This window comes from Mustela nivalis (assembly GCF_964662115.1).
Source record: "Mustela nivalis genome assembly, chromosome: 8".
Lineage (NCBI taxonomy): Eukaryota > Metazoa > Chordata > Mammalia > Carnivora > Mustelidae > Mustela > Mustela nivalis.
The window spans coordinates 142306811-142325083 of record NC_139027.1 but is presented as its reverse complement, the minus strand read 5'-3'; the positions used below and the strand labels follow the sequence as shown (position 1 = coordinate 142325083).

General features: G+C 66.0%; 1 long non-coding RNA gene across 1 annotated transcript; it reads left to right on the top strand.

Annotated features, from left to right (window-relative positions):
* Positions 1 to 1205: 1205 nt before the first annotated feature.
* On the top strand, positions 1206 to 6450 carry LOC309871394. Its single transcript, XR_014315250.1, has 4 exons — positions 1206 to 1934; positions 2637 to 3033; positions 3592 to 5279; positions 5323 to 6450. It is a non-coding gene; the product is annotated as an uncharacterized lncRNA (long non-coding RNA).
* The last annotated feature ends 11823 nt before the right edge of the window (positions 6451 to 18273 follow it).

Here is an 18273-nt window from a genome sequence, read left to right as displayed (position 1 = left end):
CAGATGGGGGGGGCGGGGAGCCCATAGTAGGGGAGAGGCGGGGGGATGGCTCGTAAGAGTCAGGGGGGCGCCCGGGCATTCCTGTGGCTCGCAGGCTCTGACAGTGCTCTGAGGGCTCTGGCCCCTGCAGACCACTCAGGAAGGCGGGAGAGAGGGGCCTGTTGCACTCTCTCCTTCTGGAACCCCTACCCATAGCCCCAGCACACACAGTCACGCCCTCTCACCACCCAGTACCCCAGCCCCCGCATTGCCCCGCAGCTGCCAAGCCCAGCTGGGGCTCTCAGAGCTAACGGTGGGTGCAGGCAAGCAGAGAGGACTGGCTTCCTGACGCCCCGCACAAGCCCTGCTGTGGCCGCGCCCATCACCTGTTCCCTCGTCCTTGTCTGCTCAGACTCCCACTTCACCCATGGCCCAGTCAGTCCCTCAGCAGACGGAGTTCCAGGTCTGACCCCGCTAGGCCTCGCAGGGCGGTCTGCTAGCTTCCAGTCCCACAGGCTCCCACACCAGAAGCCTGTGGCCCAAGCCAGTCGCAGTTTCAGGGTGTTCACCAGCCCATGCTGGGAAGCTGCTGGCGACCCGGCCTGAGGGTCTACAGGGGGCCCGACTGCAGGCTGGGGCCCCTGGGAAACGTGTTTCCTTCTGCAGCAGTGAGATCTGCTCTCTGCGTGGAGGCTGAAGGGCTTGTCCGTTTGTGGCAGTTTCCACCACCATCAGCTCGTGCCTGCTAAGAAGCTGACACCGTACGCAACACTGACAGAGCCGCTCTGGCGCAAACGGCTGTGCCCGCAGCACGAGGAAGCCCGTCTTTGTGGTGTTTCCTGTCCACTAAGTCACTGCGAACTGTGCCTTCTCTCCTGGGGAGGCGCTGGGAGCCCCAGGGCCCCCCCGGGGCGGCACATCAGCCGCTGGGTGGCACCTGCTTGTGTCCACTCACCTGGCGATGGGTTCTGAGCGTCTCAGCCCTGCCCGCCCCCCAGGGCTGCCTCTCGGGCCCGCGGAGAGAGCGTGCTCTTGATGGCCCCGTGGATTCTCTTTCTCTCCTTCCAGCTCAGACTGAACCCCCTCCCCGACTGATGCAGTCTCCGGGAATCCCAGCTGGGAGCTGTGACCGGGAGGCGAGGAGGGGGGCCTCTGAGCCAACGCCCCCCCGGGGACACTGTCCCAGGACAGCGGCCGACAGCGCAGGGTGAAGGTCAGCAGGCCGTCCGTGTCGCCCTTTCTGCAGGGGTTGACTGGGCACGGCTGAGCCTCTCGGAGGACAGGGCGCTGAGCCACTAGGTCATCCTAGGGCATGCTCTGCCTCTGAGGCTTGCCAGCTGGGCTCCCCGCGTCGGGGTGCCTGTCTGCGTCCGCCCTTCCCCAGGCAGGCAGGACCCCGGGCGGGGGTGGTGGCAGTGCCCACCCCTGTTCCTGGAGAGAGGCACCATGCCAGGCAGCCCACAGCCCCCTGGGCAGGAGAGCCGGACTGTCCAGACAGGAGGAGCCTGGGGACAGCGGGGCCGCCGCAGAGGCTGGGAGGGGCTGGCTCTGACGGCAGCCGTGTCACGAACGCCTTCCTTGTCCTCATCAGCGGTTCGTTCTTTAAAACCAGTACGTACACGTGTTTTCTCAGTCCGGCAGTGCCAAAGGCTGTATGCGAGCCGTGAGCCTCCCGTTCACCAGCAGGGGCCCTTGGGCCCCCTGCCCTGCACCCCGCCGTGCCCAGGCCCCCCCGGAGCTTGTGGGGTGTGTGTCCCTCTGCCCACACCACAGGGACAGCTCCCGTCTGCGCCCACAGCCAGCCCCGGCCCCGGGTTACTTCGAGGTCTGCTGAACGAGCGCAACGAGTCTCTGTGCAGGAGGTCGGAGCGCGTCTGCCTGCCTGGCCAAGGGGGCTGAGCCTCCAAATCCCTCCTGGCCCGACAGGGACCACGGCGAAGGGGCTACCGTGCCAGGTCAGTGCGGGCCACAGCTGCAGGCAGAAGCAGTTTGCCCGCAAGACCCAGTGTCCTGGGAAGGCTCAGAGAGGACAGTCTGGGGACCCGGCTGGGAGGGCTGAGGACCTGACTCCCTGCCCAGGGAGGTGGGGGTGCAGGGCTGTCGCCCCAGGGAGCCCCCACCCCCGGCTCCCCACTCCCTCCGCGCAGGGTCTCATTATTCTAAGCAAGGTGTCCTGGGAGGACCTCAGGGGAGCCCGTGCCCAGTGCCGCGGGGCTGACCCTCTGACGGGGACCCTTCACCTCAAGAGTCCCTCCCTGCCCCGGGCCTGCCGGAAGCTTGTGCCTTCTCCGCCACATCACCCGGGAGCTCAGACGGCCGGGGGGGAGCCGGGCCCCAACAACGAGCCCGGGTCTGGCTTGGCACCCCCTCCCGCAGCCCCGGGGGCCGGCGACCAGGTCATGGCCTCGCCCCGCTCCCTCCCCCGCTGCCAGGCGTGGTTTGGGAGTTATATTAAGGTGGGGGCTGGCGTCGGTAACGAGATAGGGCCGGCGGGAGGCGGTCGTGCGAGGAGCCGGATTTATCCTGGGCTGGTCAGCTGACGGTTCCTGTTCTGGCCCTCGGCGGCCGGCCGGCGCGTGAGTGCGCTGTCCACACCGGCAGCTGTGGGACTGACCAGGACAGTGGTTTTCCTGAACAAATGCACTTACCACACACAGGTTAAAAATAGCCCCAAGCCTGAGCGCCGAGAAGCCACCGCCAGAGAGCAGGGCTCAGCCGCTCTGCCCGTTCAGGGAGAACCAGCGAGAACCAGGGAGAAGGTTCCTCCCCGCCCGCCGCACGCCTTCGCTCGCGCCCCGCTCACACCTGGGCCAGGAGCCACCCCAGGCCACGTCCCAGGCCACGTCCCAGGCCGGGCTTGCAGCCACGCCCCCGCCGCCCCTGCACGGAAGGGGCACGAAAAGCACAGCGAAGTCCTCAAGGGAAGGATGACCGGAGCCTGGGAGGGGCAGGGGAGCGGCCGCCCTCTGCTGCGGGAGCTGTGGCCCTGCGCCCCGCCCTTCCATCCTCCTCAAGGTCACGACCAGTTCCGGGCCCGTGTGGCCTGCAACCCAGGTACCCGAGCCATCCAGCCGCCAGAATGTCCTCCGGTCCTCTTGCTGTGCGGCAGGGCCGGGCAGCCTGCCCGTGGGCAGTGGGGAAGGCCGGCTGTGTGGGGGGGCACACGTGTGTGCCCTTTGGGCAGGCCACGGCGGACGAGGGGGGAGCAGGGCACCAGCCCCAGCGGAGGAGTGGGGAGCGGGCACCAGCCCTGGCCACGGCTATTTAAAGTCCAGGAACGGACAGATGCAGGGATGAGAGGGAATCTGAGCCAGATGCGGGGGAGGGGTTGGTTGGAGGCTCCCGGCCTGGGGCAGAAGGGGTCCCTCCACCTCCCACCCCCCACATCCCACAGGTGTCTGAGCACGGTGGCGGGAAAGGGAGGACCTCCACACCTCCCTGTGAGAAGGCCCTGGCTGGGGTGTGACGCCAGGACAGCCCGTCCTCTCCCCGGCCAGGGCCTGCACAGGAAGCTGAGTCAGGCCTGCGCCAGCCTAGAGACCCGGAGGCCGTTTGCAGAGACCCCAACAAGGCCATGAAATCCAGGAAACAAACCTTTCGTGTCATCCCTAGGTAGCCGCCAGCTCTCCCACTCAACGGCGGCCATCACCCCGACGGCGGTCCGAGGTGGAGGCAGACCCTCCCAGGTCAGGTCGTGGCCCCAGCATCCTTGAGGGAAGACTCAGGCAAGTTCACTTCTCTGAGCCTCAGTCTTCTCATCTTTGAGACGGGGGCAGCTGGCACCCCTCCCGCCTCAGGGAGTCAGGCCGCATCCAGCATGTCGCCTAAGGCCAGTACCCAATAGGCACGCGGTGAACGGGGGCCACTGCAGGGCCCCCGGAATGACAGGGCAGGCTGGCCAAGCCCCACTGACGTGTAAATGACTGCTAGTGTCCCCCAGTCTCCAGAACAAGCTGCTGGGGTGGGAGCCAACGTCTGGGAGGGGAGCTAGAGGAGGCAACTGTCCCCCACACCGTGGGCCGCACTCCTGCCCCCAGCCCCAGCTCCATCTGGCTTCCCAGACCCACTCTAGCCCCCAACACTGGGCTGGTTGGACTGGGCAGAGGAAGAAGCTGAGAGCCTCACCCCAGGAACCCCCACCCCAGGGTGAGGTGGTCAGGCTCCGTGTCTGGTGCTGGCGGAGTGCACAGCGGGCCTTCGGTCTGCTGCAGGCTCGCCAGCCCAGTCCCGGGACCACACAGGCTTATCTGTGGCTGGTCGTTCTGCAAGACAGGACAGTCTGTGCCGCTGGTCCCTGGCCATGTTTCTGGGCTGGCTATATGCAGGGACCGCAGGCCTGCAGAGCCCATCCGGCTCCCGCAGGTGGGGCCTGGTGTCCACGCGGTCCAGTCTCCCAAAGGCTGGCCCCGGCTCCCTGGTCTCTCCCCAGAAGCTACCAACTACAGGCTCACTACCGGGTTCCTCGCTCAGGCCAGGCGGGCAGAGCAGGTGTCCCGGTAGCCCCCCCACCCACACACCATGTCCTCACTGCTTGTGGAGGGGCCCAGACAGCCCCGGGCAGGCCAGCTGGCCTGGTTGTGCGGAGGGGCAGACACTGCTACCCCCACGCGCCGGCCAGGAGCCCTGAGAGCGTCACGGCTCCTGCTGCACTCACCCCTCCCTTCCCACTGTCCGCACGGCGCCCGGGAAGGGGTGGGCTGGGGCTGGACCCTCCGGCCGGCCGGCGGGAGGATGAGGGGAGCGGAGGGCAGGGGACCTTGTGAAGCCACCTGGCCCCTCACCTCTGAGCTCTGAGGGACCTGGCATCCCCCTCGCGCACGGGGGGCTGAGCCCGTGGTCGCCGTCCTCCTGGAGAGCAGGCAAGTCTGCCCCTGCCCCTCCTCAGACAGCAGTCCTGGGCCAGGTGTACAGACGTGTGTCACACACCTCCTAACCTGTGGTCTGGGGCAAGGGACAGACCACCAGGTGTGCTCACAAGAGCACCACTTTCTAGGGGAGATGGAACGTTCTGGTGTGGGGCTCTGCTGGGCTGAGCCGGGACGGGGAGTGGGCAGTAGCAGGAGCTGAGTGCCAAGATGCCCAGAGAGGAGGGACCAGGATCTAGTCCATGTGGGTCTAGAGACAAGTCACTTGTCCAGTGTCCTTGTCACCAACGACCTGGCCGTCCTGAGGTCATCCTGTGCTCATAGCCCCAGACCTTGGGAGAAGTGGACTGCGCCCCACAGGTGCTCTGGGGGGACTGGGGAAATGGTCCACGTTCGCCTCTGGGTGGGGCTCAGCGGGGGAAGGGGAGAGGGCAGGTCGCCTCTGGGTGGGGCTCAGCGGGGGAAGGGGAGAGGGCAGGGATCCGGCCGTGACCACGGGGGGACCCTGCGAAGGCAGGAAATCTGCTCAGAGGTTTGTAGAGAAACATGCGGCTGGTGGGACGCCCCCTGACCCCGGCTCCCCCAGCCCCCACCACCTGCCCAAGGCCCTCAGATTAGTGCACAGCCCAGTGGGACAGAGAGGAGCCGGGCGCCCTTCCAGAAAGAGAAAATGGAAACAGCAGCGGGGACAGAAATCCCAGTGGACTCCTCGGGAGGAGAAACTGAGGGATCTCCCAGCAGATCCGGTGGAGGCTGGGGGTTAGGAAGGAGGAGAGAGCCAGAGGCCCCCAAGGCACCAGCTGGGACACAAGGGCCCCCGACGGGGCTGATTTACAGGTGCAGAGTCCCTAGGCTCAGAGGTCCAAGCTCCACGGGGCCAGGAGAGCCTACAGCTCGACCCACCCTGCAGCCGGCTCTGCTCTCGGCCCGGCCTCCACCTCCTTCCCAGGCCCCCTCACGGCCTCCCTGCAAGGCCAGGAGCAGGGAGGCCCCCCCAGCCCAGGACACACCTCGCTGTCCCCAGATATCGCTCAGGGGACGCGTGCGTGGTGACCTCCCCTGCAGCTTGCTGGCCGGCCGTGAGCAGAAGGACTCAGGCTGCCTCTGAGGTCAGCGCTAGAGAGAAGGATGGATGGGTGATGTCCAGAGGGGGCACGGGAGACCACAGGAGGCCACGGAGACCTGGCACTCGCCACCTCAGCCTGGCAGACTGTTCATCCCCGGACGGATGTCCAGCTCGCAGCCAAGTAGGTGTCTGAGCACAGAGGACAGAGGCCCCCCTCCCCAGATAGACAGCACCCTTGGCCTTCATTCCACGTGGGGACGCACCCTGCTGCCCAGCTCATCTCCTGGCTTCTCCAGGGAGCGCCCGTCCCTCCAGCTCGGTGCTCCCCACGACGTCTCTCTCCTACCACCGGGGCTCCGCCATTCCTAAGAGATCAGATGGCCTTGAAGGGCATGCTGTCCCGGCCAGAGCCAACACAGCCACCTGCCCCGACCCCAGCCCCAGAGCGCACCCTCGACCTCACCCCCAGGGCAGGGCAGTGGGACGCATGGCCTGGGAGCCTTCTTTGGGCACGTTCACAGAAACACGTGCAGAGGCACAAACAGAGCTGACTACGAGCAGCAAAGGAGGGGCGACCGGGGCCCGCGCCACACGGGCTCAGCGCCCCCATCTTCCCCAGGGCTCGGACAGGCCGAGGCACCGTCCCAGCCGCAGGATCCTAAGGAGAACAGGACGCTGGGCATCACGTGGGGTCCTGGCTGGGGTCCTGGGACAGACAGACAGGGCGTGAGGAAGGACCCAGGAGCCCGAACCAACTCCGGGCTCTTTCTGTAACCACATACCCGGCTGGTTCATTGGCCGCCACAAACGCGGGCAGGAAGCACCAGGGTAAGATGCTGACTCCCCTCTGCACTTGCTCTGCTTAATGGACACAGTGTTCTACAATTATTTTAATTAGTTACCAATTTAAAAAATTAGGAGGTTGAGCCTGAGGACCTGGATTTCTGGCCTCTCAGCGGCGGCGTTCCCAGGCTCTCCTTCCCAAGCCACACGGCCCCTCCCCCGCAGTTAGGCCCCTGAGCAGTCCCCTGGCTACGGTCTGCCCTAGAGAGGGCAGGCTGGCGACACAGCCAGGGTAAGAGCGGAGGGCCGGGGGCACCCCTCCACAGCACGCTTGGCACCAGCTCACGTCCCAGGGAACGCGGGACCTGCACATTCTGGAAGCCCCGCCCCGCGCCCTCAGAAGCAAGGATGTGCCCCACTGCCCTCTCATAAGTTTTCACGTAGACTGCATTTCTTTGACGAAAAACATGATGTAGGGGGAGAAACAGAAGATGTGCCGTGTAATTTCTCCTGATTTATTCCTCCTGTCCTGTGAGCAGTGGGGTCCCGTCTCCTAGTCTCCATCCAGCCTGGGCCTCTGCCGGCGGCTCCTTGGACCGCGGGTTCCAGGCAATTGTCTCCCCCACGCCCAGCTGGCCCACAGGTCTCCTCGGGGGCACAGAGCAGGGGCCAGCAGGCCCCAGGGGGCCCAGGGACAGGACTCAAGTGCAGGCTTGGCCCCCGTTACTCTGGTCTCAGCAGCAGCAGGCTTGTCCTCGGACGGGCAGGCGGAGGACACTGGCCAGCGGACTTGACACCAAGCCCCACGTGGCTCTAGGCAGCTGGGAGTCCACGTGCTTGGGCCTCCCTGGGCCCCCGTAAATGCCATTCGGGGAGTCTCTGAGCTAGTGTCCCCAGAAAGTCTCACCTGAGACCAAACCCACACAAAACTGGGCAAATTGGAGGAGGCACTGGGGGTCCTGCCCCACCAGACTAGCTCAGGGAGGGGGACAGGCAGGGCCTCACCATAGCCAGTGGCAACTCTTGCCCTGCATCCTCCCCTGGGATGCTTCCACATCTCATCTCCATGCCTGCTTGGGGCGTGTGGAGGGACACGATGACCACTGGCCAGACTGTCCCCTGAAAACCCAGCTTCCACCGAGCATGGGCAGCCCAGCCCCTGCTTATAGGCAAATCTAATATTCCGAGGGCCTGTGGAAGGGCCAGTGGATGGGGACGCACATTGCAGAGGTAGCCCGTGGCTGGAGCTCCCCCGTGCTCAAAGAGTTTGCTGAGGACAGCAGTGGCGCCCTGTCCGCAGGGAGCCGTGGACACTGATGTGGGCTTGGCCTGGGAATCACGGTGTCAGGGGGCCGTGTCTGGAGTTGCGGCCAACGTGCTCGTCAGCCTAGAAGCCCCTCAAGAAGTAGTGGGGGACACGCACTGGCCCAGCACTCTGAGGGAGTCCCACGCACCTTGGGGAGGCATGGGGGGCTCAGGCTGGGAGTCAGCCGTTACTGGACTGTGGCAGTGCAGGCTTCACTGTCCCTCTGCCCCCAGGGGTGGCCCAGCGCTGCCCTCTGAGTCACTCCGAGTAGGTCTGCGACACCCCACCCACGAGCGCGCTCCGGAGGCTGGAGAGCATGAGTGCCCCCCACGCCCCAGGCACTGCCTCTGCCGACATGCCCGGGTGCCCAAGAGCGTGAGCCGCAGCCGGCGACCTCACGCAGCCAGCAGGCGCTCAGCTAACACGCACCCACAGCGCAGCTGGCCAGAGCAGAGGGCCCGCGGCATCCCTCCGAGACCACATCTAGCACCGACTTGCCCTGAGGAGGCCGAGGGTGGAGGGCGCAGCGGAGGGCAGAGCCCCAGCAGGCACCGAGGACCAGGGGACGGCAGCCACCGCCTGGAAGGGAAGACGGGGGCCCTGGCCCACACAGCTGCCCACACAGCTGCCCACACAGCTGCCCACACAGCTGCGGTCCGTCCGGCAGGCAGGCGGCGCCAGCTGAGCGTGCCGCTTCGAAGGAGGGAGAGATCGGGAGATTGTTCCGGTGGGGCAGGTGGGGAGGCTTCAGGCAGGAGCAGAAATCGAAGGGTGAAAAAGGGGACGCCATTCTTGATGGAGTCAACACCCGGGCTCTTCTTTCTGACCTTTTACCACTAAGAAGACCGAGGGCCAGATCCAGGGCAGGGCAAGAAGGCCAAGGCACTTCCCCCGCGGAGGAGTACCCAGATGAGGTTAGCGATGGCGGTGATGGCGGTGATGGCGGTGATGGCTGTGACGTCAGTGCTGGCGACGGTAACGGTGACAATGATGGTGACGGTGATGGCGGTGGTGGTGGTGGCGACGGCAGTGGTGGTGATGGTGTGACGGTGGTGGTGCTGGTGATGATGTCAGTGTTGGTGACCGTAATGGTGACGGCGATGGTGGTGGTGATGGTGGTGGTGATGGCGGCGATGACCATCACGGTGGTAGCGGTGGTGGTGGCGGTGGTGGACGCAGCATGGCACAGCCACACTGTCCTGTGACTTCCATCTCTGGTGGATTCTAAGTTTTACTCAGTCATGTACTGAAGCTTCACAACCACACTTTTTCGGGGGCACAAATGTGCCTCAATTTTACAGAAGTCAAATGAAGCAACTGTTTCAGGCCTCACACTCAGGAAGCAGGATCTGAAGTCAGGCCTGAAGACAGAGGGTGTCATGACCACACTGCTACTCAGTGGGGACTGACACATGTCTGACGAGGGAACCAGGACCCCCACTTCTGCCCAAAGTGTACCAGGGAGCCACACGCCCCCCTTTCTGCACCCCAGGTGAGTAGCAGGAAGCCTCGTCTGCCAGGGGCCCACGCCCCCCTGACTTTGCCTGTCATACCGTCCCTAGACCTGACGGCTCCCTCGGGTGGACGCAGGGGACAGAGGTGGTATTGGGGTATGACCAGCCACACATTAGAAAGAGGCCTTGAGGGGACAGGGCAGACCCCTTCTCTCCAGCCTGCAGAGCACTTGATACACAGGGGCCTGGACTGGACCACTTTGGGGTCCCCCCAGCGCAGAGCCATAAGACCAACCTGAAGGAAGAGCCCATCTTCAGCCCTAGGACAGAGAACACTTTGGGGCCATGGGTGGGTAGAAGACCAGTCCTCTTGAAGGACAGGAGTGAGCTGGCAACTGACTCAGAGGAGAGCAGGGGTCTCCTCCCCCTCGCACAAGGCCGGCAGTGAGCCTCGGGGGCAGGGGGTGGGGACAGGGAAGCATCCGTCCACCTTGTGACACAAACCTGGTGGGGAACAAGGAACCTCGTTCTCAGAAACTCAGGGAGTCGGTGGCTGCTCGCAGCCCTGCCCATGTTGGCAGTGCCAGTCCCTGCCTGGCATCCAGGAGCCTCCTGTGGGCCTGCAAAGGTGGACACAGGCTGTTCCCCTAGGAGAGAGTGAGGTGGCCACAGCCCCTTCCCTGCAGAGTTGCCCACCTCCCCTGAGAGGACTCTCAGCCCATCAGGCTGCCTGGTGACTCCTCCTCTGTGTCTCCTTTCCCACACCTTTGTTATCAGCGGTCAGAGGCCGAGGGCCCCCAGGGGCCTGCTGATGAGGCCATACCGCCCTCACAGCCCTATCCAGACCTTGGGAGGTCTCTGACCTCTGACCTCTGGAGGAGGAGAAGTAGGCGTGGGGGTGGGGCATTCCAGACGGAGGGGACAGCAGGTGCAAAGGCCTTTTCAACAGGAATGTGCTCCCCACCCTCCCCAGGACGGTGCGGGGCCTGCGGTTCTCCCGCGTCCGGTGAGGAGGGGCCCCCGGCAAGGCTACGGGGCCCTTCGGGCTGCCGGAAGCTGGGACGGGCAGCCAGGGCACCGCATCCGCCCGCGCCGGGCAGCCCGCAAAATCCCGCGCCACCAGGAGGCACGACTGCGGCTGGGGTCGGGTCCGCGGACCGCACAGGGGGCGGCTCCAGGCCACGCCCCAGGCCACGCCCAGGCCACGCCCACCCAGACGCGGGCGGGGGATCCTGGTTCCCCGCAGAGGACCCGGAACCGCCGCGGGGCTCCCGGGTTTGCGCGGGAGTCGCGGCTCCCACCCACGGCCCTGCGCACGCGCGCGTTCCCGCACGGAGGCTCCCGCGCGCCCGGCCTCGCGCAGACACGCGCGGGCGCGCGCACACCGACCCACGCGCGCGCGCGCGCACGCGCACACCTGCGCCGGGCGAAGCCTCGGGCGCCCCCTGGTGGCCACGTCCGGCAGCACTCGCCAGCCCACGAGGACGCTCCCACCACCCCGTGCGGCCTGGGAGCCGCGGTGGGTCTGGGTGATGGACTGGGGGGCCGGGGGCGCGCTGGGACTGGACTCTGAACTTGACCTGCCTCCAGAGCTCCTGCCGCCCAGTCCCCGTTTGCAGGAATAAAGCCGTACTTTTCCCCAGAACACCCTTACATCATGTTACTATGGGACTACAGAATTACTGTATTTTCCAAAGAATGTGTCTGGGGGTTGGGGGTGCTTTCCACACCTCGCGTCCAGCCTCCATGCCGGAGGTGGCTGGCGTCCAGCGGGCAGGACCGTCCTCACTGGCTGTCCCCGTGTCCCCAAGGGCGTCCTCCACCTCTGAGGCCCAGACGGCCGAGCCGCCCGCACCTCCTGCTTGCTGAACCGTTTCTCTAACGATGTCCACTCGGACCAGCGCACTTCTCACTGTCCACGCCGCTGTGTTTCCTTTCCCCTCTGTCTGCCTTTGGCCAGGCTGCCGGCCTAGAGCACACACCTGGGAGAGGCAGAGACGTCCGCCACCCCCCTCCCGAGGCAGCCGCCAACCCCTTCCACGCCCTTAAATAAATCTATTTTTTAAAGGAACTGTGTCATCACGGCTGCAAGACACAGACCAGCATCACCTGCCACCAATACAGGGCGACCAAAAACGAAATCTGTGTAACCCGACGGTCAGGGACCCCTCCCCGAAGCTGGCTGTCTGGCCCGTGGCCCCAGGGCGGAGCCGTCGGGTGGCCTGGGGCCCAGCACCACCAAGGACGCTGAGTCCCCTGTTCTGCTCCTGCCGCCCTCCCCCAGGGCAGACCTTGACGCTGAGAGACCCCAGCCTCCCTTCGACAGCAGTGTCCTGCCTCGCTGGGTTATCTCGGAGAGGGCAGGTCACAAAGCCGTCCTCCAGAAGGTCCTGAGGCAGCCGTCTTCCCTGCTCTGTGCCACCAGCAGACAACATCAGGGGCCCCGGCCGGCCAAGCCCACCTGTCTGGGTCTCTGCAGGGGGCTGTGCTCGGGGCCACACGTGCGTGAGCAGCTCTGGGGTGCCGGGCTGGGCCTTGCCTCCCCCCATGGGCACAGACATTGCGGAGCTGCCCCCTGGCTCCCAGAATACTCCCAGGACAGTCCGGACGTGTCTTCCTGGGTGGGGACACCGAGTCTCTCCACCTCCTCTCCCTTCCGTGTCTAGCCCGGGACCGGGGTGTCTAGCCTGGGACCCTGGAGTCATGGCTGACCCAGAAAGCTGTCCTCCCTGCCGATGTCTCCAAGGGACGGGGTCACTCTGGCCTGCGGGTGGGTCTCCCTGATTCTCAGGGCCCCACAGTGGGAAGATGGGGCGGACGAGTCACGGCCGGGGTCAAGGTGGGTCTCACACCAAGCCGTGCGCCAGAACTCGAGGGAGCAGATTCCTTCCCAGCCCCTTGACTCTGGCAGCAGGGACGTCGCTGTCCTGTGTCAGCGCTCCCAGGAGGTCCCCGACCCCACTTTGAGAAGACACAGGACTGGGGGGGAACCCGTCCCACCCGGCTCTGTCTGTCCAGGACCCCCTCCATCCCAGCAGCCCCAGTGGCCTTGCTGCTCCCCTCACCCAGGTCCGCACCCCTGCAGAGGCTGCCGCCAGAGCAGTGACCCAGGTGGCTGGCCTGGGGTGGGGGCAGCCTGCAGATCCCTCCTGGACATCGGGAGAGGAGGGGTCAGGAGGATGGAGGGGAGGGAAGGGAGGCAGGGGCCACGGAGACCGCCCCGTCCCAGGAGGCCGCAGAGTTGAGGTTGTCCCCAGTTGTGGGGCAGGAGACCCGCACGGCGGGTCTGCGCGGTGCACTGCAGCGGCCGCTGAGGACAAGGACCGACGGTCAGAGCCGGCCCCTCCCCTGCTCTGTTCCTCCTCCCCAGGCCACTGCCGGGGCTGGGTCTGGCCAGGAGCCTACTCCTGCCAGCCCAGTGCTCAGCCTACCCCAGCATTGCGACACCAGGTGTCGGCGGACAGATGCCACGGTCACCTGCCCCCAGAGGAGGGGTGGGAAAGTGTTCTGAGATGCCCCACCCCCGCCCGGCCCGGGCCTGGACCACACAGCAGGGGGTGCGTGGGGGACAGAGACCCCGGCCCGGAACTTCCTGCACAGACGGAAGGAAAAGTTCGACCTGGTCTTGTGCCCCGCAAGTCCTGCGCTGAGGGCGGGAAGGCCGCAGGGCTGAGAACCTCTCAGCCTCTCAGGGGTCCTCGTCCCGCTCCCGTATCCCCCTGCGGCGTCCCCGGGGCCAGCCCGAGCCCACAGTCACGGACAACCTGTAATGGCCATCTTGGTGCCTTAAACAAGGATGAAAGTGCCTCAAAGCCGACTTGGGCTTCCAGACGGCGACGGGGAGGTGAGCTGCTTCCCAACGCCCCTCTCCCCACCCACATCCTGGGTTCGAGCGTGAGGCCACCGCCCCCTCTCGCTGGTTATGGCCGTTAGTCATCCTTGGGTTGGACTGAGGCCAACACCCCACATTCTCCCTTTGCTTTCCCCCTGAGCTCAGTCTCGGGGGTCCGCTCAGTGGCCCAGGACAGTGGGTGACGCCCCCACCATCCAACAGGGGCTGCTGTGCCGAGGAGAGCCACTCCGGGAGGACAGGGGACCCGGCCCAGTGACCTCGTGTGACAAGGACGTGAACACGGCGTGTCCATGCAGTCCCTGGCGATGACCCAGCTCTGGAGGCTCTAACCCCAGGGGGGCTGCGTGACAGGGACCTGGGACCCTCTGTGCCACCCCACGTCTGCCGTCATTTCAAACACTTGATAACCACACAGATGTGGGGGCTGGCCCTTGCGGTCTCCCCGGCCTCCAGGGAGGGGGGTCAGCCGGTGCCAGGGCGGGGTAGGGGCGGCAGACCTCACCTCAGAGACGCCAGGCCGACCCCGGGCTCCGGCAGTGACACAGAGGACGCTTCCAGCTGTGACGCCCGGAGGAGGCTGGCTCAGCGCGTCCGCACTCAGTGGCACGCTGTCCACTGTCGCACTCGCTCAGGCCCCTACTGGGGTCCCTCCTCTGCTCTGCTGAGCCCCTAACTGTACACAAAACTGTTTCAGCGACCACACTACTAGCTTGCACGGTCTGGCAGGCCCAGCCCCCAGCATGGAACCCTGTAGGATGCTCCCCCTTGCTACCCCCACACACAGGGGGCGGGAGGCCACTCAGGCCGCCGGCTCCTCCCCAGGGGCCTGACATGGGGGCCACCTCGGGGGTGGCGGGGAGCCCGCAGTGGCCTTGGGGAACCACGTGCGGGGCGAGGGGGCCCTACGGTGAACCCTCAGTGCTCTTGCTCTCCCCCTGGGGTGAGACCCAGGGCCCAAGCCAGCAGAAGACGGCAGTGGGAGAGCCAGAAGGAGGGTGAGGCAGGAGGGGACAGCCCCCTCCTGCCCTGCCACCTCGGCTATGGCCGCATCCTGCCCCTCCTCCTCCGCATGACGGAAGTGCACGCTGGTGTCCAGGCATGCTGTGGCTTTGCCTGGATTTAATCTAGCGTCCACTAGTAAGACTCCTGGGCCCCAGCCGGCTTCTGAGCACACTCGTAAAACAAACTGCCCCTTTGCAGGCCCCAGGCCCCCGGCCCAGCTGGGTCAGGAGTCCTGCCTCGAGTCTGCCCAGAGTCCCATCGCCGTGACCGGAGCCTCGGGCTGGCCCGTGACTCCCAAAGACGCCACCAGGGGGTGCCCGCAGCCAGCCCGCCCGCTAAAACCTCTGGATGGACACCCGCAGCCTGGGCAGACCTGGGGCCGCCCCAGGACAGGGACACAGGAGGGGTCTGTGGGATCAGGGGTGGCGTCTCCTCGGCTTTGAAGTTGAGGGAGATGGAAAGAGCACTCGCAGCCTCAGTGACTTCCCGGCCTCCAGCCTGGGGATGCTGTGGCCATGCTGAGTGCCCAGAGCCCCGTGTGCCAAGGGACCTGCCTGCTGCTCCGAAGGAAGGATGGCTCCCGATGTGCTGGGGGCTCTGTGGGCCCCGGCCGGGTTCTGGGCACAGACGTCATACAGGCTGACCCTAGTCATGCTCACGGCACAAGGGCTGGGCGGTGGAGACAACTGTCACCAACCCCTCCCACAGCGGGTCCGGGGCAGGGGTGAGGGGAGCAGGGGCAGCACAGGACCCAGACAGCCCACCCTCCCTGCACCAGGAGAGGCAGCAGCAGCCTCGCCCGCCTGGGAGAGAAGAGTGAGTGGGATAAACGAGCTTCCTGGGCCCGGTGACAAGTGTTTCCCCGCCGGGCCTTGCCGGTGGGTGGTCAGTGGTCCCCGCACGGGCACCCCTCCTCCAGAAGGCACCTGTGTTGGGGGTGGGGAGACTGTGGGCCACAGTCCCTGTGCCACTCCAGGGCGGCAGCAAGGGAGACAGAATGGGGCACTTCGTGGTCTGCTCCAGCAATGGGAAAGACCCTGCGCCGGACGGAGCGGTCAGGGCTGACCGGGGGCCGTCAGGTCCAGTACCCACAAGGAGGACCCGAGGAGGATGCAACATCTGCCAACAGCCTCACCAGCACAAGGGGCCCTGGCATGCCTCCCTGCACTCACAGCAGCATCCACGGAAGACCCTGAGGATGGGGGTTCCCTCCCCAACCCGAGCCACGGTCTGGCCACCCAAGGGGCTGAAGACACGCTCGCCGGCGTCTGCCCACGCCCCTGCCCACCAGGGACCTGACTGGTCCCCACTGGCCCCCAGGCCACCCCTGGGCTGGGCTTGCCTCTGAGCCCTCGGCAGCTGGACAGTGACCCCCGGCCCTCCCCTCAGGCCGTGCAGGGCGGGCTCAGCTTTCTCACAGACACTGTGTGCTGCTGTGCATTAATCACTGGACACTTGGAATCATGTGCTCCGCGAGGTTCCACGGCCATACCTAGCCTGCTGGTTTTCTCGCCAGCGGCACCTCCCTGAGCCTGCTCTGAAGAGAAGAGCCGGCCCCGCCCAGACTCCTTATCCAAGTTTAGAAGCCGAGGCCAGCACCCCAGGGCAGGGCCCTCCCACGGGAGACCGGTGCACCCTCGGTCTTCCTGTCTGTGAAGTGGAGGCAGGCTTGCCCACCCAGCTGCAGCCCCCAGGCCCTGATTTTGGGCGCTGGTGGCTGGTGGTGAACCTCCCCAGCGTCCTCAGAACCAGGTCGAGGGGTGTTGTGTGTGGGACACCCCCGTGCCATCTTTGGGGGCGTTCTGCCGTCTGCACCGCGCCCCAGGGCCCCACGGGAAGCTCCGCTCTCTTCCTGGCCCGGCAGCCTGGTCCTAACACCAGAGTCCTGGGAGGGGGTGCAGGTAGCACAGGCTGGGGTGACCCGTCTCACCCACTGGGAGCCCCGGTCTGGACTCCCGCCCACATGGGTGCTCGCCCACAGACCCTGCCGGCAACGGCACGGGGAACCCCACGCGGGGCGGGCCATGCGAGCAAGTGGTGGCAGGAAGCAAGCGGGTGTTGGTGGCTGAGCTCTCGGGGTCCGCAGAGCCTGGCAAGGGGCCTGGCAAGGGGCCGACCAGGCTCAAGGGACTGGGGCATCAGGCCCAGGCCTCAGACTCTCTCCTGGGCCCCGACCCCAGGCCAGAGCACCCCAGCACTGCTTGGGCCTGCACACCCTGCAGGCTCTCTCCCTGCTCCATAGCTACGAGATCTTGTCAGTTCCCCTCGGGAAGCTGCGCTGTGGGCCTGCTGGGTCTCCCCACCCCTGTGATCACTGCCTCCCGGAGGAGCCCCCGCCTCCAGCACCCACTCGAAGTCAGCCGGAGCTGGGCTCCTCCAGCGGATGGAGCTGGGTGGGCACTGTGGGGCGGCCGGGGGGACTCAGATCTGTCCACCTCCTGCAGGTCCAGGACCAAGCTGAGCCTTCAGAGGTGCCAGGGAGGAGCTGCTGTGGTGGGCGGCGACTCAGCGGAAGGGGGCCAGGAGCCCCTAACTCCTTCCTGGGGTCTGTAAGAGCCTGGGGTCCCGTCCTGCCCCCTGCACAGCCCCAGCCCAGTCTCCACACATGGCCCTCCGCCTCCTTGGGCTCTTTCTCCTCTTTAGCTCGTTCCCACCCCAGGGCCTTTGCATGTGCTGTTCCTGCTGCCTGAAAGATGCCCCAGGCCTTCCCGTCGCAGCCCTTCTTGTCCTGGTTCTCAGCACCAAGATCACCTCCTCGGAGAGGCCTCCTAAAGGCTCGTCTCCCGTAACCCCTGGGCTCTGCCCCACTTTGTTCTGGGTGGTTTCCGCCAGCTGCCACAATGAGGTTCTGTCCCCGTCGGTTTATTTATTCCCTTGCCCTCCTGTGAGCCCACGGGGCAGGGGCTTGCCGGCCATCCCTGCAAGCCCACACCCCCCAGGTCCCGGGGAGCCCCAGGAATGCCCACCCCAGGGGCAGGGATGGCACCCTTTGCACCCCCCAAAGAAGGGCCTGGGGGAGGGGAGGTCCCATCCGTCTTTAGACAGAATAAATAGAAATACTCCGCCTTTAAGAGAAGAAACTGAGCCCTTTGAGGAAGGATGACAGAGAGTCGAGGGCTGGGTCATTAGAGTGAGCGCTGGGGCACCCCCACAGCCTCCAGGCTCCTGCCGTCCTGGGAAGGCCCTCGAGTCTGGAAGGCCCGCACTGGCCCAGCCAGGGAGCTGGCTCAGGACACCAGCCTTGAGGCCAAGGTCACTCTGGGAGAGAAATCCCACCCGAACCTCAGTAAAGCCCTCTGCAGGTGCCCATGCAGGGCCAGAGCAGAGGCGCCCAGGGTGGAGCTCCAAGGGCAGAGGGGCAGCCCAGGAGAGCTTCCTGGAGGAGGCGATGGCCGGAAGGGACAGAAGGAGAAAAGGAGGAGACAAGCCTGAGGACACCCAGTAAAGATTAGGGGCAACACGCAAGGGAAGGGCAAGAGGAAGAGGGAGAGAACAGGCCGCGCAGTCGGAAGTGGCCAGCCGGGGGCGCTGCCTGCCGCGGAGCCGGAGGGGGAGAGCAGGAGGGGGGCCGGTGGGCGCATCCAGGGCTGCCGAGAGGCCAGGCCTACCTGGGAACCTAGAGGGCATCCAGCCCTCAGCCCACGGCTTGGCGGCCAGACCCTGGGGAGGGCTCTGCGGGGCGGGCCGCTCACACGCCCCCCCAGCCCAGCCCGAGACAGGGTCCCAAAGGTCCTTCCGCCCTTGGGGAGGCAGGCAGGCGCGGGATAACTAACAAGCTGATGGCACTGTCTTACCCACGCAACCCCCAACAGCCCAAGGAGGAGGGCGCTACCACAAACCTTTCTTTGCAGATGGGGAAACCGAGGCACAGAGCGGCCCAGGGCACAGCCTGAGCCCAGCAGGAAGGCAGGCTAGTCTGAGCAGTCTCTTGTCCCCCTCCCCGTCCGTGCGCCTCCCTCTGTTCC